This window comes from Tachyglossus aculeatus, chromosome 14, assembly GCF_015852505.1.
Source record: "Tachyglossus aculeatus isolate mTacAcu1 chromosome 14, mTacAcu1.pri, whole genome shotgun sequence".
Taxonomy (NCBI): Eukaryota; Metazoa; Chordata; class Mammalia; order Monotremata; family Tachyglossidae; genus Tachyglossus; species Tachyglossus aculeatus.
The window spans coordinates 40126558-40154510 of NC_052079.1; positions in this window are offsets into that span (position 1 = coordinate 40126558).

The following is a 27953-nucleotide window of genomic DNA, read 5'->3' on the forward strand; positions in this document are numbered from 1 at the left end:
TAATTTTTTTCTAAACCAAATGAAAGTTGTGTCCCCTTCCAGTGACGTTATATGTACATTTATTATCAACATCAGTAACATTCGTTGAGCACTTCTTGTATGAAATCTATTAAGCAATTATAGGTATTTATTCAGCACTGACTGTGTGCGGAACGCTGCACTAAGCACTTGGGAGATTGCAGTACAACGGAGTTGGTGGATTTGCTCCCTACCCGTAACAAGTTTACAGCCTAGAGATATATATTGATAAATAAAGTAACAGTCCCTTTTTACACTTGGTAAGAACTATTTTGCCGTTCAATTTTAGTCATCCTACACTGTGCAAACTTTACAGAAACTATTTTTCTGTCCATTTTTTCTGGAATCTCAAATTATTTCCTACACCATTTTTAATTAGAGCCAGGTAAACTTCAGGTCCTGGCATTCAATAGATGACTCTTCTAAGTCCTTAGCTTCCTCAAACCCAGCTGAATTTGACAGTGAGAACCTTCCCTAACCCTTCTCATTGTTTCTCCTTTGGCATCTGACCTTTCCACTCTTCTAAACCCCGTAACCTTAAATGTTTTAGGAAGAAAATAATGGTCTGGAAGTTCTTTTTAAAACCCGGTGAAAGAATATGAAGTAAAAGTATACTAGATAGAGAATTTGGAGAAGGGCTCTCTGATAGAGGCAGAACTTGGATATTGAGGGAAGCCATGCTTTCTCTCCCAAGTCAATCTTGACTGCTGTCGACCTGAGAGCACTGGTTCACAAGCACCAAGCAGCATGGCCCAGAGGAAAGAACACAGGCCTGGAAATCAGAAAATACGGGGTTCTAATCCTAACTTTGCCACTTTCCAGTTGTGTGACTGTGGGCAAATCACTTTATTTCTCTGAGCCTCAGTTTCCTCATCTGTAAAGTAGAGATTAAAGGTCTGTTCTCCCTCCCCCTTAGAATGTGGACCTCATGTAGGACAGTGACTGTGTCTGATCTGCATATGTGGTATATACCACAGCATTTAGTTCAGTGCCTGGAACATAGCAAGTACTTAGATAGCATTATTATTATTATTACCATTGTTTTTAGTAGTAGTGTCATTACTGTTGTTGTTGTCAACTTCTGCACTCCATTTGTTTCATGAGAAGCAGCATAGCGTAGTGCATAGAGCCTGGGATTCAGAAGGCTATGGGTTCTAATCCCCACTCTGCCACTTGTTTGCTGTGTGACCTTGGGCAAGTCACTTCACTTCTCTGTGCCTTAGTTACCTCGTTGGTAAAATGGGGATTAACCTCTTAGCCCCACATGGAACAGGGACTGTGTCCAACTAAATTTGCTCGTATCCACCCCAATGCTTAGTTCAGTGCTTGACAGTAGGCACTTAACAAATGCCATAATTTTTATATTGTTTTTGAGAGAATCCCCTTTAATGAAATGCCAGGGTGTGTTGCATGCCTTTGAGCTAGTTTATAACTAATTTAGTAAAATATTTTACATGAGGGGATGTTCAGGAGGAAGGAAACTATATGATGTAAGAGGGATGCATTTTTTTAGGAAGAAAATATATCTAAAAATTAAGGATTCCTGGGTAAGGACTCTCACTTCCATGGTACCCATAGTACTTTAAGATGCATACCAAGTTTGTTGTTTCCTGGCTTGGGCAAGTATCATTCAAAATGAAAAATAGCAAGGGTTAGAATGGCCTTTTTATTATCTGCATCCTTTGTTTCATAACAAAGAAAGCATCAAGAAGTGTGGATTCTATCACTGAACCTTAATCTAGTCTGCAATAACCTGGACTGGGTTGCCTTAAGTAAATTTCAGAACAAGAAGCAAAATGAATATCAAACCCTTCCATGAATGTCTAAAGAGAGGACCAATCACATCTCACACACAGAGGGGAATTTTATATAGGTTCCTCAGGTGGCAAAAGCATGTCTTGCCTTTCACCAACTTAGGAGGAAGACTTTGAACAGAGAAAACCAGACAAAATATGCAGGCATCTTGAGGCTTGTAACATCCTTATCTTTTCCCTTAAACCCTTTTCCCTTACTTTCCATTCCCCCTCTTTTCCTTTTCTCCTTTCCTCATATTTCTTTTCCCTTTTTCCATCTCCCCTCACCTTTTTTCTGTCCTATCTCTTCAGCACACCACCCCAAATTAATTCCCATGCTCAAAATGAAAGGTCAGCTCTCCTTTTTTATGCATAAAATTATTTTTTCTATTTGCAGTGTTCTGCCATCCCTGCTCACCTCACCACATATCACACCCATTGCCCCAAGTGGGAGCCCGTTGTTGGGTAGGGACTATATATGTTACTGAATTGTACTTTCCAAGCTCTTAGTACAGTGCTCTGCACACAGTAAGCACTTAATAAATACAATTGAATGAATGAATGAACACCACCAGCAAGGACAAGAAGAGTGAGATTGGCACCATGCTAGCCAATAACCCAAATAATCAATTCCTTCACACAGGGTCTTAGTCCCAAAATCTTTGTGACTAGAATGGGGCTCGTCTCTCATTCATCATGGGAGACCCCATTGTCTATGGTACATCTACAGAGAAAATGGGGGGGGTGGGGGAATTGGTTTTAAATGACAAAGTTTAAAAGCAGCCAATGAGGGGAATTACTACATTTTTTGCCTATAAACTTAAGCTTCTCACATTGAGGCTCCTCTTCTTTTAGACTGTCTTGCAGCAGAATTCCAGCCTTTCAGTAGCCCTGGAGTAGTGAATGAAATATTGGAATGGCTCCCACCCCAGAAGGATGAGGGACGTGAGAAATAGTGTGTTGGAAGGAGAGGAGCAGAGTTTCTGCCAAGACAGACATTCAGGAACAATTTCATGCCCGTTGTTTGCATGTAGTAGGCACTTTTTAGCTGTTCCTCCCGAGCACCGTAGTTCAGAAGCAGAAAATGTTGTTTGACAGAGACTCTTGGACTTGGTAGCTTTGGCCCCCCCACCCCATGATCTAGTCAGAAATGCAACAATCTGTGCCTAGCCTTGGATAAAGCCCCTGATTTGGTCATGGGGTTTAAATGTGGCCCCTCTAATTGCTCACAGCAGGACCGTGATTGGTTAAGTTCTTCACGCAGGTACTAGTTCCAAGAAGAATGGAGGCAAACAGCTTTGCTGTTCTCATTGCCTTCATTTTAGTTAAGAGAACAAACTCTTCCAGCTGAGTACTGAAAAAATAGCCCTTCCCAAGAATCTTACATCCTATTCCTGATTGGCTCAGTGGGAGGCAGAGACCCAAATGCCCCCCGAGTGGCCCAGGGATGAGTACTTTGATTTTGAAAAGAACTTGCTCAGAATCTCCTCCCTGAAAAAAAATCTTACCTCTTCCCACCCCTGTGACTCAGAGCTAATATAGAAGAATAGAAGCAATGTGGGAAGCAGCATGGCCTAGGGGAAAGAGCACGGGCCTGGGAGCCGACTCCACCACTTGTCTGCTGTGTGACTTTGGGCAAGTCACTTAACTACTCTGTGCTTCAGTTACCTCATCTGTAAAATGGGAATTAAGACTGTGAGACCCCGAGGGACAACCTTATCACCTTATAACCTCCCCAGCGCTTAGAACAGTGATTTGCACATAGTAAGTGCTTAATAAATGCCATCATTATTATTATTATTACTCCAGTGCTTTAGTGCAGTATTTAGTGCCTTTTTAAAAAACAAAGCCAAACAAAAAAACCTTAACGAAAGCTTACATTATAGCAGAGTAGAAGATTCCAGAAAACAGGACAGGAGAACCTCTGATAGAGGGGTCTCCCCATTTCTGACTGCTGTGTTCCAGCTGGTCTATCCCCTTGCATAGGATGAAGTTTTCTAGGCTGCCCAAAGTTGTGGACATTGAACAGGGACTATAGTTTGGAATTGCCTGAGCTGTGTTAGTGGTCCTACTCAGTCCTCAATAACTTTACAGAGGATGAGGACTGAACCACTGTTTTGTTTTGGGAAGCAGTACAGCTAAGTAGAAAGAGCACAGAGCTGGGAGTCAGAGGACCTGGATTCTAATCCCGGCTCTGCCACTTGCCTGCTGTGTGACCTTGAACAAGTCACTTAGTTTCTCTGTGCCTCAGTTTCCTAATCTGTAAATTGGAGATTAAATCCTGCTCCCTCCTACTTAGACTATGGTACTCCACGTGGGACAGGGACTTTGTTATTCATTCATTCAATCATATTTATTGAGCACTTACTGTGTGCAGAACACTGTACTGAGCGCTTGGGAAGTACAAGTCGGCAACATATAGAGATGGTCCCTACCCAACCACGGGCTCACAGTCCAACCTAATTATCTTTTATCTACCCCAGTGCTTAGTACAGTACTTAGCATATAGTAAGCCTTTAATAATCACTCTTATTCTTATCATTATTATTAGTGGCTATTGCTGGAGTTACCCAAATTTGTAGGGAGTCCCAATTATGCAGGAAATTACATACAGATGGAAGCCACTAAGCCATTTAATCAGACTATTTAATCAGGGGTACAATATATGAATGGAAATGTTCTTGTCTCAGTCAAGCAGTTTAGACTGGCTACCGATCATTTCCTCACGATTCAAGACCTCTCACCTTCTTCTCGTTATACAGTGTGTTCATTTAGGCTGCAGAGAAGCTATTTTTAAACCCAGACACTTTAGTGGATGTGTCCCATGCTGCTAAGAAGACATGAGTCTTCGTTATCGAACAGGGACACTGTGTACTGGGGTATGTGAATCACTTCTTAAGCAGTGGATAGTCTGGCGGTCCCAAATCACCATGCTTGTAACTCTTATTTATAATGTTTATTTAAAGCACCTCCTTCTGAGAATCTCAGTGTTCCATTACCAAGAACCGACTACCATGTTGGTTTTCAGAAGTTTTGAGTTTGTGTTTTTTTGCATCCCTGTTCATTCTGTGTGAATAGTGGACTGGGTTCTTGTATCCCAGCTCATTCTGTGTGAATAGTGGACTGGGTTCCATGAGTTGACTTAAGGAGCAACTTGGGATTCAGAAGGACCTGGGTTCTAAACCCAGCTTTGCCGCTTGTCTGCTGGGTTAACTTGGGCAGTTCACTTAACTTTTCTGTGCCTCACTTAGCTCCTCTTCAAAATGCAGATTAGTTCTATGAGCCTCATGTGGGACATGGATTGTGTCCAACCTGATTAGCTTGTATCTACCCCAGTACTTTGTACAATTTCTGGCACGGGGTAAACACTTAACAAATACTGAATGTTTCTTAGTTTACCTTAGTAGAAGAACAAAGTACCTGTAATCAAGGATGATTTTCACCCTCAGTACAAGGAAGAGGAGGTGCGGAGGCCCAGGAAAGGCTGCGGACAAAGCATCATAGAGTCAAGAAGACAACCAGGATAAATACAACTAGGTGTAACCCTGATGTGGGCAGAGATTGTCTCTTTTTATTGTTGAATGTGCTTTCCAAGCACTGAGTACAGTGTCCTGAACACAGTAAGTGCTCAATAAATACAATTGAATGAATGAACTAGGCTAAATTTCTAAAACTTGTAAGGAAGGGTGTACTCAAAGGGAACATTGGGTACTGTCCCTGTCCCACATGGGGCTCCCAATCTGAGTAAGAAGGAGAACAGGTATTGAATCCCCATTTTACAGATAAGGAAAATGAGGCACAGAGAAGTTAGGTGACTTGCCCAAGCAGGCAAGTGGCAGAGCCAGGATTAGAACCCAGATCCTCTGACTCCAAGCCTGTGCTCTTTCCACTAGGCCACACTGCTTCCCAACATTGTGCTGTTGTAAAAACCCACATTAAGGGAAAGTCACACTGTAGTACTTACCCATTCCAGTGTTGATTGCAGGGCACAAACCGCTACTTCTAAGATCGTGTTACACCATATCCCAACTGGCTGATGTTTTTAACAAATGTTCCCTAATACCGTGTTGTAACCAGAATGCATAGAGAAAGCAAATTCTAGACCAGATCTAAGTATACCACCTTATCTTACAACAGTTCTTGGCACATAGTAAGTGCTTAACATACGCCATTATTATTATTATCTATTTTATTTAAATGATTCAATTTCTTAATTTGGTTTTCATTATTTGTATCTTTGTGCTCTACTAGAAGGTCTGGGTCTAGAGTTAGGGGAAATGGGCTCTAGTCCCAGCTCTACCACAGATTTGCTGCATGACCTCAGAGAAGTCACTTAACAGTTCTGGCGTCAGGTTCCTCACCATAGAATGAGGATAAGAGTATCTACCTTACCCTACCTCACAGAGATGTTGTGACAAAAAGGAATGCTGTAAGTAATGCGAAAGTATTTTGGGAAAATAAAAGTGCTATAAAAATTTACAGTACAATTATCAGTGTTCTTACTCTTTTACATATTGAATATTAGGCAATTTGTCTTTACTTATTTCCCTCATTAGATTATAACCTCCTTGAGGGCAAGTTCTGTGTCTTGTACTTCTATTGCTTGTTCCCAATAATAATTATAATATTTGTTAAGCACTTACTGTGTGTCGAGCAGGGTTCTAGGCACAAGGATAGATATAAATTATTCAGGTCAAACCCTGTCCCTGTCCCGTATGAGGCTCACAGTCTAAGAAGGAGGGAGAACAGATATTGAATCCCCATTTTATAGTTGAGGAGACTGAGGCACAGAGATGTTAAGTGACTTACCCAAAGTCAAACAGTAGCCAGTGGCAGAGCCAATACAGTGCTCTGTATTCAGTAAGTGCTCCATAATACAATTAATGAAAGCAGCATGGCTTAGTGGAAAGAGCCCGGGCTTGGGAGTCAGAGGTCACGGGTTCAAATCCCGGCTCTGGCAATTGTCAGCTGTGTGACTTTGGGCAAGTCACTTAACTTCTCTGTGCCTCAGTTACCTCATCTGTAAAGTGGGGATTAAGACTGTAAGCCCCACCTGGGACAACCTGATCACCTCGTATCCCCCCAGTGCTTAGAACAGTGCTTTACACATAGTAAGCTCTTAACAAATACCATTATTATTATTATTATTATTATTATTATTATTATTATTATTACTATGATTTCCAGTGGTGATGGTGGGTTCTGGATTAGCAAAGGTGTGGTAACTTAGACATGATGGTGGGGATCTAATTATAGCATCAATGTCTGTAGCAGCAGGTGTATTCTATCATAACTTAGCACATAGCACAGATAAATTGTCATCCCAGGTAAGCTTAAATGATGTGATTCATAAGCGTAGGCTACCTACATAAAAGGTCATGGATTGCTCAAAGCATGTTTTCCCAGTCACATTGCCATAGATACTTGCTCAAAGCATGTTTTCCCAGTCACATTGTTGTAGATATTTTGGCAAAGACAACATTTTTGAAGGTAGAATACAATGATTTTACGTTTTATTCATGATAATGTGTATATATATAATATATATTTCATCCTTCAATATTTTATTATCCAAGATTTATTTCAAATTATAATAGACTTCAGTAATGTTTCAGAACATGGTTTAATTACTTAATGGGACTATATTTAATAAAGGCTTGGTTTGACTCAGAATTATCTTCTCTTTAAGACCTCCTTCTTTGAAATTGTGCATTTTGATTTATCCAAATTGTATACTAAAAAAAAGCTTTTCTCTTTGATTCAGAAAATCATGCTACATGATGGTTATAGTGTGTAAAACATTCTTGGTATTTTAAGTTTTTAAAACTTTTTCACGAGTGAATTAAAATTGCCTTTTAGTTAACTAGGAAGTTAATATTTAGGAGGTGCAAAAAAAAAGGAATGTCAGTAAAGTTCCATTCAATTAAAATGTTTAAAGATAAGGAATTCGTTAGACACTGATGCAGGAAAAAGATGACCTGACCCCTCAAGGAGATTATATGCATAAAATAAATCCTAAGGCATAGACAAGCAAGTGTTCCTATTAAAACTTAAGACTGGACTGCAATACAGCTTTGGCGACCTGCAGTTTAGTCTGAAATGATGCCACATTGTTACCACAGTCTGGCATGCTTTGTGCCCCAGCAGGAACATCTGTCAGGAAAGAAAGAATGTGAATGGTGATAAACAAGCCATTATCCATTCCTTTGCCTAAGTTTTCAGACCCAAAGTCTTGGGAAAGACTTTCATCCTCTGTTCTTGATGGGAGACACCATTATTCTCCTCACAAGATCTCTGGATTGAGCGTTATTTTTTTCTTGGTCATTTGGTATATTATTTGGACAGTTTGCTGACCAAATAGCAGAATCCAACAGCATCATCCAGTTTTTTGTTGGCAATGAAATCATTGTATATGTGTAAGGTTCCTCTGGAATAGGCTATCTCAATTTTCTGAAAGCTTATCTTCAGTAAGTTGCAAGAGGACTGGCTCTCCAAAGCTGTTCATAATTATCTGAATGTTTCCCTGCATGTGTGTCCCAAGGATACAATCATATTCATTTGGAAGTCCCAACTTCTTCAAGAGGCCTTCCCTGACTAAGCCCTCTTTTCCTTTTCTTCAACTTCCTTCTGCATCACCCTAACTTGCTCCCTGTATTCATCCCTGTGCCCCAGCCCCACAGCATTTCTGTACATATCATTTATTTATATTAATGTCTGTCTCCTCCTCTGGACCGTAATTTATTCATTTGTATTAATGTCTGTCTCCCCCTCAAGACTGTGAAGACTGTAAGTTTGTTATAGTCAGGGAATGTGTCTGTTATATCGTACTCTACCAGGTGCGTAACACAATGCTCTGCACAAAGTATGCACTAAGTAAATATGACTAACTGTTCTCTCTCAGAACGGGGCCTCTGATCTCCAAAAGCCTTCTGCTTCCCCCAGGCCATCTTGTCCCCCTTGGGCTCCAATATAAATTCTCTGCTCAGGATCCACAAATTCCCTTGCTCAGCACTGTCCCCTCAGCCAAACTCAAATCCTTTATCTCCCCCTGCTACCTCCCCACCCCTCATCTCTCCATTGTTCTTGCATCACTAAGCCCTAATCCTGGATCACCTCCAAAATATGCTAAGATGTATGGAAGCATTATGGAGATACTGATGCTATTTCCTGGCACCTCCTGTATCTGACTTTCAACAGAAATCATGTCCTCTATACTGTGCTACAATCTAAAGTCACATTGTGATTCCAGGAGTATGCAGTTGGTGATTTTCTTTAAAAGTTGATGGCTGTAGTGTGTCCTCTTCGGTCATAATGTGGAAAATCTCACGTCAGTGATTTAAGACTGCGTCCCTTCCACACTTATAATGCTCAGTAGGTAGATTATAAGATTTGTGACCTCACTCTCCTCAATCCACCACTTTCTTCCTCTCACTTCTGTTCCACCCTACCTCACCCGCTCACCAATTTGCACACTCACTATATTTCATCATCATTAGTCTTTATTCTATTCCTCACCATACCAACTCTGAAATATCTTTCTCCAACTACAACCTTCTGACCTGTGATCTCACCCCACATCCCCATTTCCCTGCAAAATGATTCTTTTTCCCCCCAGAGGCCTCTGAGCTTGAGACCTTTCCACATTTATCACAAGCCATAATATTGAACCTGGACTTCCTACCATTCCCTGATGCACAATTTCACAACCTCAGCATCGACCTCTCTGCTGAAGTCAACTACGTCATCTATCCTGCCCCTCTATTGATCTTCATTCATTGACCTTCAGCCCTGGATAGCTTCCTCTGCTCATGGTCTCGTACTGTGGAGCCCTTGGAAGAAAACCAGGTGGCCACTTGAAATTCATTTTTGCTTGCTATAACTCTGCCCTTCTGCCTGCAATATTACTTATCTTTTATGTTTGACCCCTAACTATTTTTAACCTCCTCTTAAGCCCCCAGCTCCCCCACATACACTGCCACATCTTGCCCTGATGACTTGACTTAAAATACTTTTTGAACTGTTGTCTCCCTAGAGGATATCTCTGACCTACTTTTGAAATCTTCCAATGCATCTTCCATCCCCTGTGGCCTTCTAGAATATTTGCTTCCACTCTTCTGTCCTCCTGAACCAAAATCTTCAACTGTTCACTCTCTGATGGCTCCTTTCCTACTGACTTTAAACATTTTCAAACCTTCCCCAGGTTAATAAAACCTTCTCTCAATTCCACCTCAGTTATTCAGTTACCCATTCCATTCACCAGCCACCCAATTTTCCTGCTCCCATTCCTGTCCAAGCTCCAGAATGACTTTCTTTCTGTCTGTATCTTCACCCCCACCCACACCATCCCCCTTCCCCCTCACCTCTCTTCCCACTAAGGGATTCAGGTGTCAGAGGAGGATCAGAGACAGTTTCAGTGTGACAAGTAAAAAAACAATGGTGATATGCTTGCAGGGTGTAAATGTGGTGTAACAACAAACAAACAAACAAGCACCAAGAGTCTGGAGAATAGCTGCACCCAGAATACTCAGAGGAAAGGATTTATTCCAAGCAGCATAGAACTAAGTTTGGCCTTTTATTTTCTATATGTCAATATACTGGAACATGTCCCTTCCCTATTACCTCTACCCTTGTCTTCACCACTTTGTCTTTTATGCCAAACCTGCTCTCCTCCTATTTTCTATTTTATAATACTAAATATTATAATTTGTGAACATCTGTGGGGGGATTTTCCCATCGGAAAGGAGCCACAATAAATAAATCCAATTCATAAACTGAATTTCTCATGACCTGTATCCAAAGTGAGAAAGGGAAGCAATCCTAGTGGTGAGTAAACACTAAAATATTAACTTTTCCTTCCTTTTTTTGTAATTGAATTTATGCGGCAGAGTGACTATTCCTTTGGGAGCTGAAAATATCAGAAAAATGGAAGTAATATTGGCAACCTGCCATATATTCACAAGAATGTTACATTACTCTTAGGTTAAAAGTTGAGACAAAATAAAGTAGAGAATTACTCTATCTAATCATCTTAAATTTCTATTTCAAATTACATGGTTCTGTCCAACACTATACTGGTTTATTACAGAAATCACACCCCTCTCCCACCTACTCCTTTACCAGAATAACAGTTATTAATGCCTAGTTCTTGTCATAGCACAATAAAAAAAATTTCTTTCAATTACAATCCATAGAATGCAATGAGGAACATTTTTATAATTCCCATCAACAAAAAAAGTCATCATTTCTTCTTCTTCCTTCTTGAACTTTATTAGAGAATAAAAATGCTGACACACCTGGGGCAATCCTGACACACCTCCAACTAGGTAAGCCCATTTACAAGAAATCCTGTACTTGGTTTTTTCAGTCCAAATCAGATAAACTCCTCTTAGGTGTCAGCTAGTTTTCATATGTCTGTCAAATTAAAGAGGGCAAATGAAAGTTTGCCTACACAGGCTCAGGAATTCCTACTTCTATCTGCACATTGATACTACAGTATAAATTTAGTGTAAGACCCACGTTGTCATCTTATGTTCTTTATAAAATTTGTATTTGTATTTGACATCACAGTCTGAGGCAAGACTGCATATGTGGCAAAGGATGAGGAACATAAAGTTGCATACAGTTAGATGCATGTGATAATCTTGTGAAGTGTAATTAACTATTTTCTTTGGAAAAACACCATAATTAATTAGAGAACTGAAAGCTTCCCTAGCCACAGGGTCCAGGAAACTAATTATCAAAAGAAAACAAGGCATTATATTAATGTTAACCATACCATTTAACCAAGGTATCCTTATAAAATAACATTTTCAATAATCACACTAATTAAAAGTGAGGTCAGGATCTTTCTGCATGTTATTTCCCACTAACCAAAATTTTGTCTCATTTCTTTATTAATCGTTTGCCCTCCACTTAGGGAACAGAACTGCCTGACCTTCTGCCTGTTAAATTTTCATGGTGTCATGTGAGGTGGAGTTTAGAGGCAGCAGTAACTTCCAGGAGAAAAGCATCAAATGGTTGGGGTTTTGAGAGAGGAGAACAGGAAAATCCTTATGCCCCCTCAAAATATTTGAATGTATTACAGCCTGTTGATTATTTGGTTTGAGGTGTTACAAGATGGCAAGTTCCTCGAAAACAGAGAACATGTGTTTTGCGTTTAGTGGTCTCTGCCAAATTCTTAGTATGGTGCTAAGGACACAGTAGGCATTATCACTAGTAGCAATAGTAATTATTAATTACTTACTGTGCGCCGAGCACTGTACTAGCAGCATGGCTTAGTGGAAAGAGTGCGGGCTTTGGAGTCAGAGGTCATGGGTTCAAATCCCAGCTCCACCAATTGTCAGCTGTGTGACTTTGGGCAAGTCACTTCACTTCTCTGGGCCTCAGTTCCCTCATCTGTAAAATTGGGCTTAAGACTGTGAGCCCCCCATGAGACAACCGGATCACTTTGTAACCTCCCCAGAGCTTAGAACAGTGCTTTACACATAGTAAGCGCTTAATAAATTCCATAATTATTATTATTACTACTAAGAGCTAGGAAAAAATAGACAGGTGGGAATTAGACATGGTCTCTGGCCCACAGAGGAAACACAATCTAAAAGTAAAAGGGTGGAGATGAGACAGACACAAAACAACATAAAGACAAAAAACAAAGATGTATAAGGCAATGTGTCTAGAGGAGCAGAAATTTAGGAATTTGTTAATAATAGTAATGGTATTTGTTAAGCACTTACTATGTTCAAAGCACTGTTCTAAGCATTCGGTGGATACAGGGTAATCAGGTTGTCCTTCGTGAGGCTCACAGTCTTAATCCCCATTTTACAGATGAGAGAACTGAGGCCCAGAGAAGTTAAGTGACTTGCCCAAAGTCACACAGCTGGCAAGTGGCGGAGCCGGGATTAGAACCCATGACCTCCGACTCCCAAACCCCTGCTCTTTCACTGAGCCACGCTGCTTCTCTAGGCTTAACAGAGTTTCTCCGTTAAGCTCTTCACCAACCGATGATAATGAGCACTTACTGAGTACAGAGCACTGTACTAAGTGGTTGGGAACATACAATAAAACAGAGTTGGTAGACGCATTCCCTGACCACAAGGAGCTTCCAGTCTAGGGGGTCATTGGGTCCACTGTCAAGCTACTTCTCAAATGCCACTGATCGATTGGTAGAAAGGATTGCCAATATCTCATTGGCCTTATTAGCCAACTCACTGATAAAAATCTCACTGCAAATAGAATTATCCTTGAACCCAAAGGACAGCTATGGAAATGGATATAGGTGAATCCACGGTACGAAGTAGTTTCAATTTGACATTTCAGCAATTCTGACTTGTGACAAGAAAGTTGTGGAACGTTGTGGTTGTGGAAACTTGGTTCATTATAAACTTTGGGCCTGATCTTTCTTACCCTGTTTGGAGAAAATTTCTGCTGATATCCATGGATGCTTTCTCATCATAGGTAGAACCAGGCTCATTAACCAGAAGATAAAAGAGAAAATTCAAACTGTGGAATTATTAAAAGTGGGTTCACAATATTAAGTTTTTTAAAGAACATTTTACTTGCCACTTGATTACTCAGGCTATAATAGCTTGAAGGTTTAGTCCTTTGCAGTTTATATTTCTGTCAGCTATAGATTATTCATAATAAGAAGTCGGTGCCTTTAAAGGATTTCTCGACCGAAAGTGAATTTTTTTTCATTTTCCCAGAAACTGTCAAAATGAAAGACCTCAATGATCAAGAAGACACCATTTCAATATTGACATCAAACACATGAGTATAAAACAGCCATTGTGGGATCATTCTTAAATGTGATTTTATGTCATAATGCAAAGTGATTTCCATTTCTAATCTGTAAGAAACTCAAGTGATGTTTCTTTTTCACTAAGTGTACCCAACAAGGTTGAGGATATTCTGTGAAGTTTATAAAGTTCTATGAGACATTTTAAAAAGTCAGATATATCAAAAGCTGTATTAAGTGTTAGTTCAATCATTATTATTATGTTGAGCACCTTGTTGCCCAGAGTGATAGTTTCATCCCTGTCACGGCATGAGAGAGCTGAACTCTATGTGTGGGTAGTGAACTACTGGGGGGAATAGAAGAAGGGCTAAAGACTTGGTGCCCATTGAAATATTAAATGTTATTAAATTAATTGGGCCAATGATCAGAACTCATTTTCTCCCTCCTAAAACTTGTTTAGTTCTGGCCTTTTCCCTGGGAAGTGGATCTTGACCAGGGATCATTTGGGAATCTTTTACAGTCTAAGTCAATGTCATCAGAAAAGTTGTCCTTGCCTATTAGCCAGGATGGTGCTGGGCCTCACTCAGGAACACACTTGGGCATTGGCACTCGGCACTGGGGCATTTGCCCCGTGGCCTGCTTTGCCCCTTGGTCGGCTCATAGTACAGTGCTCTGCACACAGTAAGCGCTCAATAAATACGATTGATGATGATGATGACTCACCTGGATTCCAAGATAACAGTGTGGCCTAGCGGATACAGCCCAGGTTCTGGAGTCAGAAGGGCCTGGGCTCTAATCCCGGCTCCACCACTTGTTGGCTGTGTGAACTTGGTTTAGTCACTTAACTTCTCTAGACCTCAGTTACCTCATCTGTAGAATGGGGATTAAGACTGTGAGCCCTGTGTGGAACAGGGACTGTGTCCAACCTGATTATCTTATGTCTACCCCAGCACTTAGTACATAGTAAGCACTTCACAAATAGCATAAAAAATATTCCTGCTGAGTCCTGCCCTACTATTCCCAGCCAGTTCCAACCAGTGCAGGAATAATAGTAATAGTAATTTTGGTACGTGTTAAGTGCTTACCATTTGTTAAGCACTGTTCTGAGCCCTGGAGGAGATGAACGATAATCAGGTACAACCGGTCCCTGTCTTGTTCATTTCAAAAATGAAACTTTGTAGTATTCTTTCTCCAAAGGGCTTTAAATATATATCAAACAAAAAATCCTTCAGGATGAATACCCAACAGTGAAATCTGGGAGAGAGCTGGAGGAATCTGGAGGAGGAGGAAAGCAGAGTCTCCAAAGCAGAAAAGGGAGTGATAGAGGGAGCCATTTGGTCTTGTCAGGGGAACAAATTGAAGAGAGACCCCTTCCAACACTATTCAGGACTTAGATACAAATACTGCAACTGAAGGCTTCCCCCATTACCTGGGGAAACAGCACTGTATTTTGTCTGTCTCTGCTTAGCTGAAGATGTAATTTCCCTTTCTGTCTCCCTGTTTTCCCTATCCTATTACTTCCCAGCCGATTTTAATGCCTGGATAAATTCTAAGTGAAAGGCATTTGTTCAGTCTGAGGAGTTATTTAAACAGTTATTTGAAAGGAGGGGGCTATCAAAATCTAATAAATAAGTAATTCAAAAGTAATTGGAGCACAGAGAGAGTCCTTGGCAAAGACATCAACTCCAAGTATTGGAGTTCTGATTTCATGTTCTCATAGTGTCTCATTCTCTATCATAAAAGCTCAGGGTAATATTTCTTCTTTAAAATTTTTATGATATCTGCTAAGTGCACACTACATGCCAGGCACTGTACTAAGCACTGGGGCAGATACAAGCTAATCAGGTTGAACACAGTCCATATCCCGTGAGGGGCTCAAAAATCAATCCCCCAGTTACAGATGAGGTAACAGGCACAGAGAAGTGAAGTGACTTGTCTAGGGCCACACAGCAGACAAGTGTCGGAGTCAAGATTAGAACCCAGGCCCCTCTGACTCCCAAACCTGTGCTCCATTCACTAGGCTAGACTACTCTATTGCTTTTAGATTCTCTAGTAGTCATGGGTTTGGTGTCGCACATATGCCACTTGATTTTGAGGATGAACAGAAGGTGTTCTGTGGGCCAGGGATGTCTTTCCTGGGGTCAGACCACTGGCAATTCTGAACCTTCACCACGTCGCCATGAATGAATGAATGAATCATTAATTCAAAAGTATTTATTGAGCGCTTACTGCATACAGAGCACTATACTAAGTGCTTGAAAAGTACAATACAGCAATAAAGAGAGACAATCCCAAATCTCCCATTCACCAGATATCTCTGGTGTGAAATTTTGGTTTGGTACTGAAAAAGAAAATCGGTAAAGAAGTCTCATCACCTTTCCGTCCCCTGGCCCCCGTTAGAACAATTAATAATAATAATAATAATAATGGTACTTGTTAAGTGCTTACTATGTGCAAAGCACTGTTCTGAGCGCTGGGGAGGTTACAAGGTGATCAGGTTGTCCCACGGGAGGCTCACAGTTTTAATCGCCATTTTACAGATGAGGTAACTGAGGCACAGAGAAGTTAAATGACTTGCCCAAAGTCACACAGCTGACAGTTGGAGGAGCCAGAATTTGAACCCATGACCTCTGACTCCAGAGCCTGTGCTCTTTCCACTGAGCCACACTGCTTCTCACCACCACCAAATAATGTTGCTGCTTCCATCCGGACCAGCAACTCGTACTTGATTTGTAGTTGGTGACACAACTAATAAATTTGAATTACGATGAAAATTACCTAATGGGAGTGATTCAAGTGCCACCTGTCTTCTTAAGTGAATGAACATTTATTTTCCTCTTTCTCTTTCACACCCCACTCACTGACCTTTTTGGAAATGGGGAAATCAGTGTACACATGCAATCCACATTATCTAAGGAAAATGTAAATAAAAATTGGAGCTGGTCTCTAGAAGCTGGAATATTAAAGTCATCTTTTAAATACAGGACAGGTACAAAAAATTCACAGCAATATGGGAGTATATAATAATAATAATAATGATGGCATTTGTTAAGTGCTTACTATGTGCAAAGCACTGTTCTAAGCACTGGGGAGGTTACAAGGTGATCAGGTTGTCCCACGGGGGGCTCACAGTCTTAATCCCCATTTTACAGATGAGGTAATTGAGGCACAGAGAAGTGAAGTGACTTGTCCAAAGTCACACAGCTGACAACTGGCGGAGCCGGGGTTTGAACCCATGACCTCTGACTCCAAAGCCCGTGCTCTTTCCATTGAGCCATGCTGCTCCTCTAAGTATATGTGGTGCATATATATTTGCTGAATTGCTAAAACATCTAAGATTTAATAAATATTTGATGCTCCTGGAATTGCACTGAGGCTTGCTTCCATAGTATAGATAATAAACATATCAGCCCGCTGTTGGGTAGGGACTGTCTCTATATGTTGCCAACTTGTACTTCCCAAGCGCTTACTACAGTGCTCTGCACACAGTAAGCGCTCAATAAATACGATTGATTGATTGATAACATAAACGACTAAAATACAATATGAGTGCATTTTTCACTAACATGCTCAATTTATTTCTTTCGGATCATTCTAATGGTGAATGTATTTATGTTTATGAGAAACAATTATAAAATGTTTGCATTTGATAACTAGACAAATATTTATATTTTAGAATTATAGATATGAAATATTTCATTTTCTAAATATAAATAGAAAATATTTCTATTTATGAGAAGCAGCACAGCGTAGTGAATAGAGCATGAGCCTGGGAGTCAGAAGGTCATGGATTCTAATCCAGCTCTGCCACTTGTCTGCTGGGTGACCTTGGGTAAGTCACTTCACTTCTCTGTGCCTCAGTTCCCTCATCTGTAAAATGGGGATTGGGACTGTGAGCCCCATGAGGGACAGGGTCTGTGTCCAACCCTACTTGTATCCACCGCAGTGCTTAGTATGGTGCCTGGCACATAGTAAATGCTTTAAAATACCATTATTATTATATTATTATTATTATTATTATTATTATTATTATGTTTGTCTCTTGTTACAGTGTAAAGTCCTTCTGGAAATGTGTCACTTCATTATTCCACAGTACACAAGTACCCCAACCATTGTACTACACCAAGTGAATATTCAATTAAATGTTGTTTCTCCCAGACATGGGCCCGGGAGCCAGAGGACCTGGACTCTGATCCTGTCTTGGCACTTACCTGCTGTATGACCTTGGGCAAGTCACAACTTCTCTGTGCCTCAGTTTCCTCATCTGCAAAATGGGCATTAAGTATCCGTTCTCCCTTTCCTCTAGACTATTAGTAGTAGATGGGATAGGCTCTGTATCTGACCTGATTATCTTGTATCTATTGCAGTGCATATTACAGTGATTGGCAAGAAGCAGCGTGGCTCAGTGGAAAAAGTGGGGGCTTGGGAGTCGGAGGACATGGGTTCAAATACCGGCTCCGCCAGTTGTCAGCTGTGTGACCTTGGACAAGTCACTTAATTTCTCTGGGCCTCAGTTACCTCATCTGTAAAATGGGGATTAAGACTGTGAGCCCCCCGTGGGACAACCTGATCACCTCATATCCCCCCCAGTGCTTAGAACAGTGCTTTGCACATAGTAAGCACTTAACAAATACCACCATTATTATTATTATAACAATCCCTTAAAAAAACACACACAATTATTTCTATTATTTTACTACTACTACTACTACTACAACTACGAAATGAAGGGAATCAGGAGTCTTTAAAGTACCCATTGCCAGGCAGCAGTAGACTTCACAATTGAGTCTACATCTAATTAGACCCAATCAGTTTGACTCTGTGTACTGTCACTGTGTACAACCCACAAAATTTCCCCAAAGTGAAGTTGATTTTCACCATCCTTCTGCCCATCATCTATCAATGGATCAATGGATGCGTACTCCGTGTCCACATGGAATTATGGGTCTGTGTACTTTGCAACAGTTGTTTGGAACAAGACCTGATCCTTAACACTGAATGCAACAAATCATTCTATTTTCCCTCAAGGTTCTTTAATAACTGGGTATTATGTACTAAGTGCTGGGATAGATATTGTATATAGAGATCAGGCATAGTCAAAGTAGGAGGGAGAACAAGTATTTATAACAGAAAATGTTTAAAAGAGAAAAAAGAAAAACCTTCACAGGTATAAATTAAAAGCATTTAGTTACCACCGTTGTTGGGGACGAGAGGGACATTAGCTTTCATGACTTTTGTAATTTAGGACTTTTTGTATCGTACTGGCTCAGGTTGCCAACTGAAGGTCTTTGAGGAGAGAGTGATAATAGGATAATGTATGACTGTGGATCCGGGACATGGGTTTTTTTCCTTTGTGCAGTAATAGACAAAAATTCTTTTCTACAGTCACCAAATATTATTTTTCATCAAAACTCAAAAAGTTTCAACCTGCTATGATTTTTCCAATGAATCTAATAGACCTGGATTAAACTGCAGGGAAGATGAGAACATAAATTTGATTCCTTTCATTCCATGTAATATTAGGGTTTGTATTCTTTCCAGCTGTAATAACCTCTAGACTTCAACAAAATTGAAAACCTTTAAATAGCCTTTCACAACCTTTCAGTGTGGTAATGAAGTTTTAAGTGCTCACTGGGGATTTTCAGTTCAGAAAAATCTAAGCAGCAGTAGATATTAAAATCTAATGTTTACTTCAACTCTTTTACAGCCTAATGGGTTTCTCTGACAGTGTAATTTTTAAAAGGTTGGGTTTCATTTATTAATATAGTAGACTCACCCTGGAAATCTTTCTTCTTTTAAGGACTCTGATGAGAGCCTTACAGTTCGACCTGGGTAGAGGGCCAGAAAAGGCCAACAGGAAAAGGAGAAACAGAAACCTGCGAAAGGCCTTGGTGAAGCTGCAGTAGAGCAGTTTGTTTGGGTTTAAAGAGGGAAAAAAAAGCTTCCCCTCGTGATTTAGACACTACAGGAGGTGGAAAACAAATTCAGGATGTAGCTTCCTTGTGTGCACATAATTATAAGTATGTGAATCACTGGAATCAGCTCACTTACTTGCTAACCAAAGGGTCTCTCTCTGAGCCCCAGCTTTTCTGCCGAGGCAAGTGAGGTTTTTTTAGAAGCTCCTGTTTGAGGGACAGTGGATGGGAATTTGGAAGCTGGGGAGAAATTGCAGGGTGAATTTACAGCGATTAGGAAACAAGGCCTACACTTAATCAGCAGGAGAATGTGGATTGGAAAGATTCCATTATACATAGCAGATAGGTAAAGCCCATATTTAAGGAGAGGATAAGTTTCTGCTAAGTGCCGATACAAAAGCAAACACTGGGTTTTACATACATAATACTGCTATTTGTTAAGCACTTACTATGTTCCTGGCACTGTACTACGCACTGGGGTAGATACAGGCAAATCAAGTTGGACACATTCCCTATCCAATATGGGGCTCACGTTCTTGACCGTAGTTACTGATTGTCGTAGGGAAACTAATGCTCCCAAGTGTTGAATGGGGTAATAATGATGATATTTGCTAAGTGCTTACTATGTGCCAGGCACTGTAGATGTATTTCTTCTTCTTCATCATCATCAGTGGTATTTATTGAGTACTTACTATGTGCAGAACACTGTACTAAGCACCTGGGAGAGTAGAGTACAACAGTTAGCAGACACATTCCCTGCCCACAATGAGCTTACAATCTTTCGTTAGTATGTTTAGTTTTGTTCTCTCTCTCCCCCTTTTAGACTGTGAGCCCACTGTTGGGTAGGGACTGTCTCTACATGTTGCCATCTTGTACTTCCCAAGCACTTAGTACAGTGCTCTGCACACAGTTAGCACTCAATAAATACGATTGATTGATAGTAACTGTATTTCCATTGATTTCCATTGATTCACGTGGCAGTGTTGCTCTTACTTACGGGTATTGCCGAAAACGGTATTCTAAAGTATATCTAAAAGTTCTGTGTAAGAGAGAAATTGAAAACTGCGTAAAGGTTATAAAGTTCAGCGGCAATACAGGATTAATGTCTTAGTGCATGATTATCTTCTGCATGTGAAATGAAGGGTAAGGAGGCAGCTGGGTAGATTCTAAACAAATTAAGAAAGGATTTCTGCACTCACCTGAAGATCAATCAATCAATGGTATTTATTGAACATTTACTCTGTGCCAGGATATTGCATTAAGCACATGGAAAAGCACAATACAACAGAGTCAGCAGACGTGGCCCCTGCCCATTTCTACAGTCTAGATCTGTACGTATCTACCAAAGCACCACTGAAGAGTAGAGAGGGATACCTTTTTGACAAGAACAAATAGAGAACCTTGACGTGATGGCAATAAAACTACTATGGCTCCTTAAGACACTTTCTGATATTGAGGATTATGCCTTAAGAAGGATAATTTACCTGACAATATTTCATGTCTTTCACTCCAATACTTAAGGAAGTTGTTACTCCATCCAGTCAAGAGAAGCAGTTGTCAGTGAATTGTATTTGAGTGCTGTGTGCAGAGCAGTGTACTAAGTGTCTGGGAGAGTACAACAGAGTTGGTATACATGTTCCCTGTGCACCAAGAGCTTGCATTTTAGTAGGGGAGACAGATGTTAAATTATGGATGTATACATAAAGGCTGAGGGTGGGGTGAATATCAAGTGTTAAAGCATTCAAATCCATGTGCCGTGTGATGCAGAAGGGAAAGGGAGTAAGAGAAAGAAGGGCTTAGGCAGGGAAGGCCTCTGGGAGGAGATGGGCTTTTAATAAGGCTTTAAAGGTGGGATTTGATCTAATGGTTCACCAGCCCTTATCTTCAGGCGGGAAGGACATTGCTTATTTACTTACACAGGCTCTTTCTCAACCTATGGAATACTGAGGAAATGTCACAGGATTTCAAAAATGCCACTGAGATTGCCATCTTCAAAAAGAAAGCTGGGAAAAGAGCTACATCTGGAAACTCTCTTGAAATCTTGCTGCTCTCCACAGATTCATTCAGTCATACTTATTGAGTGCTTCTGTCTGCAGAGCACTGTACTAAGCACTTGGGATAGTATAATACAACACAGACTAAGCTCCACTTTTCCTCATCCCCTCTCCCTCCTGCATCACCTTGACTAGCTCTCTTTGCTCTTCCCCCATTCCCATAGCACTTCTTTATATATAGATATAGATCTAGATATAGATCTATATCTAGATCTATATCTATATATATATGTGTAACTTTATTTGTTTATTTATATTGATGTCTTACTTTTTACTTGTACTGATATCTGTCTCCCCCACTCTAGACTGTGAGCTCTTTGTGGGCAGGGATTCTCTCTATTGTTGTATCACGCTTTCCCAAGCACTTAGTACACTGCTCTGTACATATTAACTGCACAATAAATATGGTTGAATAAATTAATGAATACAATACAATCCATACAATTCACAGATGTCAAGATTCCCATCAGAGTACTCATTGATCGATGACTGAATAATACTGTTGAGATTGTACTCTCCCAAGCACTTGATACAGTGCTCTGCACACAGTAAGCACTCAATAAATATAATTGATTGATTGACTGATTGAATGTGTGCTCAATCTCTGCTGAACTTCAGTTATAGAAGAACTGCAAGGAACAATGCCCTGACCTATACATGTTTAGTGAGGCTTTTTTGTCATGTACATTATTGCATTACTGGTAGGCAGATTTCACTCAGAACCTCATTGCTGCCAATCCAGCCTGGACAATGAAAATAGTATATGATGATTCATTGTTCAAGAAGTCAGAAAGCAAGTCCACACTGTTCCCAATTTTTGACTTAAATGCTTCTAATGGGGAAACCCAACCTGTAAGGTATTCTGTTATCAATGACATGCATTTGAGTCTATGTTCCACAGCATTGATGATTTTTGCTGACATATCTGCACTCTTTTGCCCAGTTCCCCTGTGACCAGCAGCTAAACTGCTATAAAGATTATTGATCAGCATTAAGGGTGAATTCTGGGACTGCGGACAGAATGATTGTGTGAACGCTCTACAGCAGCTGACACTATTGTCTTCTCATCTATTTTTGCACACTTGTTGAATAGGACACTCACTTCCATTGTGAAAACCTCTTGGGCATTTTCTGCTTTCCAAAGGTCTATAGCTGTACTGGCTAGTAGGTAGGGTACCATATCAGCGTGGCTCAGTGGAAAGAGCGCAGGCTTTGGAGTCAGAGGTCATAGGTTCAAATCCGGTTCCACCAATTGTTAGCTGTGTGACTTTGGGCAAGTCACTTAACCTCTCTGTGCCTCACTTCCCTCATCTGTAAAATGGGGATTAAGACTGCGAGCCCCCAGTGGAACAACCTGATCACCTTGTAACCTCCCCAACACTTAGAACAGTGCTTTGCACATAGTAAGTGCTTAATAAATGCCATCATTATTACTATTATTGTATTAAATCAACGGATGTGAATTGGCCAGTGAGTGCCTAAGAAGATAGTTATCTGGCACACTTTAGAAGGAAAATAAGCCCTGGAGAATGTTGACATGTAACCAGAACAGATGAAGATCCTTAAGATTTACATTTCAATTCCTCCCATTCTCTCCCCAATGCTTCTCTTTGGAAGTGCAGGTCTGCGAGAGCCTTTTTAGATAAGAAAATTTCTGCTGGTATATTTTTGCGAGGTTTTGGACGAACTTCATATCCAGAGAGCTATATTGTGTTATCACCACATTCTATGTCTTAGTTTCCCAAAGGGTATGTTAGACTTGTAGATTCAATTGCTGTCTACTGCATTTTGTCTGTGCATCACTGGATAGTGTACTGCCTATGTTGCAGAATTTGGTGGTATATTAAACTATGTGTTGATGGAAATCCTTGGTTGCACTTTGCGGATTATACTTAATGGTAGATGAGAATGGATTGCCTACACATATTTATTTTGTTATTATTATTATCGTTATTGTATTATGACATGAGGACTACCATGCATTATTTTCACCCACTGAATATAGCCAGGTCTCCTCTTTCTGAAGGCTGTCATCTTATTGAGCTCCTAAAAACCTATTCCCTGAAAACTGACAAAGGCATATATGCATAGTTATCTTTCATATTTGACCATCAAATGATGACTTTGCCACTTTCTTCCCCACACCCTCTGTCAATCAGATCCTGTCCGAGGGAATCAATCAGAGGAAGGCTCAACAGACAAGACTGGCAGATATCAACCATCCAGATCCTATCTATGGGAATGAATCAGAGGATGCTGCCCAGGAGCATCCTATAGAGCAATCCTTTCAAATGGTGGGATATGATCAAAGATGGACCCCGGGGATGAATCATTTCTTTGGTAAATCAATCAATCAATCATATTTATTGAGCATTGACTGTGTTTAGAGCATTGTACTAAGCACTTGGAGGGGTGCAATATTATAGATTTGGTAGATATTTTCTCTGCCCACAAGGAGCATGCAGTCTAGAAGGAGGTGGTCCTTCATACTTTAACAGTCAGAGATTTATCATGTAGCCAAATTTCCATATGAGTGCCCGTAAGATTGAAAAGACCAATTCAGGACCAATGGACCTAACCACACTGTGGACATTTAAAGGCTGCCCTTGTTGTGCTGTCATGATTAGTGTTTGTAGTTTCTGGCACTGTTTTCTCTTTTTCCTCATCTCTTACTTGCTATTCATTCACTCAAAAAGAGCCACTCCTTTCTTGAATGAGGATTTCCAGTGATGATCTATCCCTTTGGTCCTCCTTGATTTTTGGCTTCCCACTTTCAGCTCTCCAAAGCTCTGTTTGAGCATCCTGCCATCACTCATTCTTCACATCTCAAAAGCTTCTCTTTGGAGGAGGAACCCAAAATCAAATTGTCAAATGACTTGTCTTAAACACTTTTCCTTTTTCCTGTTGTGTTGAACTGTTCTGATGGGCTAGACTACAAAGCCACGGGGAAATTCTTCAAAGGTCTGGCGCAGTCTGGAGCTTGGCCATGCTTTGATGAATTTAATCGTATAGAGCTGGAGGTAATTGTAATACCCGCTTCTCAGTAAAGTTGGTAGTCAGTGAAACTGACACATCTGACAACTTCATTAACAACATTGACATTAAGTAACAATGACAGTAACTCAGAGTTAAATGAAAAAAATTACAATTTTAGTACATTTTAATCAAACTCAACTGGTAGTCTGTGTCAAATCTGCCCTTGTTATTTTTTATGGTGCCTTTTCAGCACGTTCTTGGTAAATATAGCTGGGAAATACTGCTGCTCTCACCCTCTCAGCACAGTGACAGAGGAAGACTTGTGAGGAATTGTAGCATTTTGTTCATGACAGATTAGCTATGAGGGCTCTCTCTTTGGTATGCAGCCTGCCACTCACACGGTTTAAAAGATGGACGTGAACTTTTGTCTAAGGACAGCTCCCAGCCAGGGGAAGTGGCATTAATGTTATGTTTATTGTCCTCTTCCTAAAACTGTAAAGGCCTCCAGATAGTCTGTAGCAGATGAACAGCCCCTTTGTTCTTGGCCAAAAATGAATTCTGAAAAGATAATTAAATCTCTTTCACAATTAATCTAGGACAGTCCATATGGAGAAATACAATAGTAGATACTTTGTCAAAGAGGAGATCCCTGGCCAACCCTTTATGGATCACACTTCTCTATCAAACAAATGTGACATTTGCTAAATAACTGAATTGGATTAAATTTTCATTGAAATTTTCTCTTTCAAAAGGCTTTTAAAAAGCCACCTTTAAAAACATGTAGTGAATATGTAGGATTTTCTCATGACTTTAGGCTAGATCTGTGGTCGAATGTATTTTCTGAGAAATCATTGCTCTTACATGTTTGAATTTAAATTTCTTATTTTGTTCAGTAGAAATTTTTTTCCAATACATTAAGCAATGTATTTTCTGGACTTTAAAGCAATTTGAGCCTTTTTTAGGGTTTTTTTAGTACATTTAAGGGGAAATTAAAGTGGAATTTTGAAATTCAGTGTTGCCCAGCCAGATTTGATTAGAAATATTTGTGTTGTCATTCCCTTGGGTTCTCTGTGGCAGTTCAGTAAAATCAGGCTGTACAGTGCAGTCAACAAGCAGGTGCTGAGACACAACAAAATCTGTTGAGCTCCCTCACATATTCAGGATTGATGGTAATGAATCTAACATTCAGGTAGTTGCCAAACAGTATGACGGAGACTAGTAAGCCTGCTTACATTTATTTAATTAAAATTACATAATTGTTCCAACTCTCTTTCATTTGTCTCCCTTATTGGAATTAGACTCCACATGAGTTTGCTTCATTCAGTCCCAAGGCAAGCATTTTCCTCCTTTTTAAAATTGCACATATAGTCTTTCATGTTCAGATCTAGCACACATAGAGAAAATGTCTGATTGAAAACTCTTTTTGCCTTTGTGCATTTTTTTCTTGCCCTCTGAAGACTTCCCACAGGACCAGCACTAAGCTTCTCTTCATTAGAATCCAGATTTCAATTTAAATTTTAATTAGAATAGATGACTAGAATACTTACCATTCTCTGTAGTTTCTACAGGCAGCTAATCAGCACCTAGAAGGATGCCTTGTGTTTTTTTTTTAAAAAAGGTTAAACTCCTATTCCATTAAGATTTACTGCCAGTAGTAAAATCATTTTATGTGCTACCATACCATTGCTTTTGCCAATAAGTCCCCTTTGGAAGAGAGATTTGTTATCTTTTTCATGAGAAGAAAACCCAAATCAGTCTTTTCATCAAGCACACATACCGTGATAGACTGTGATTTGTTTTTAGTATTTGCAAATTTATGCAAATTTGCATGCTAATAAACAATCCCATAGCCACTCAATCCCCTAGCGTTTCCAATATATTTCGCAATGTAGGATTTTTGTATATCATTTCAGTAAATACTAACAGCATGATTATCCTTCCTTTTTTAAATATTCTCAAAAATAAAGCCACATAAAATACACTTACAACACTGAAATTGGTGTGTCATTGGAACGTCACTTTGACTTTACAAACAATAAATTTATGATCACATGTTAACTGGCAATCTAATGCAATCAATGGGATTTATTGAGTGCTTACTATATGAGTAGCACTCTACTAGGTAATTTGGAGAGAAAAAAAAATTATACACTACAGGAAAAAGAGGAGTGAGTCCTCATCATCATTGTCTTCAAAAGCTTTTAATAATGCTGACATTCTCTCTGTTGGGCACTGAACCAAGTGAACTTAAAGGATCTAGTTCTTGACCTCTATATACTCTGGGTTTTTTCTGTTCTGGATATCCTTTAACTTCTCACATGGTAATTTAGCAAATATTAGGCACTTGTTATAAGTTCCACATTCAAAAATAACTTTGTGAAATAAGTGTTTGCTTGCAGATGTTCAAAAGGGAGAAGATTCTGGTTCTTAACAGTGAATTTTAGACATTATTTTTAGTGAGTTACACAGATAGGGTTGCTTTGAAATTACCCTATAATAAACCTGTGCCAAAGTAGAAGGTTGTTCTGTTTCTTTACTTCAAAGAAGATACACTTTTGTACAGCTGACATCTTATGCTGGAAAGTGACCCTCAAAACAAGAAAATGACACAGAACAATTTGATCTGAGAAAGAAAAAAATATAGCACCATACTGTTTTGCAGAACTGCAGAATGAACTCTTAATATAAACAGCTGTGTGATGGTGTGGGAAAAAAATGTGATTGCCAATCACATCTTCCTCACCTTGGGATTTTTTTTATGAAATTTTGAATATATGAGGGATGTTAATTTCATTGCTTTGATTTACTACCCATTTTTTATTTGATTTACTTCTCACTATTCCCAGAAGTTTTTAAGTGATGCCAGCTCAGTTTCTTTAAGTTACAAAGAGAACCTTGGATTTTGTTAAAATATGGTGGACTAGTAAGTGGGAAATTTGGCTCCAGTTTGCAGCATCTAAGACAGTTTTGTTCTATGAGTAAGGATTCTAGGACTATCTGTGCAGTTCTGCTAGGCTTTCCATTAGGATTTCCAAACTCCTTTCATGGTATGGGGGGTTTCTGAAGCCCTATGATTCACTATGAAGGAATTTTTCTCTAAAACAATAATCTCTTTGCACACAGAAAGGCAATAGTCTTTTAACATGTTAATACATTTAGAAAACTTAATTTGCTGTGGTATTCTCCCAAGCACTTAGTACAGTGTTCTGCACACAGTAAGCATTCAATGAATGCAATTGAATGAATTGACTGAATGATCAAGGAGGCAGAGACAGGCCACCGGACACTCCCAGAGGGCTTTCCTTTTGGCATGTTTTGGTGTCTCTTTTACATCTCTTTCAATTTGGCCCTGCCAAGCAACCCTGAATGGAAAGAGTGTTTCTGCTGAAATGGAGCCATCAGTCTTTTTTTAAAAGAATTTCCTTGCTACAGACTATTTTACAGTAATCTTCCAATAGGGGTT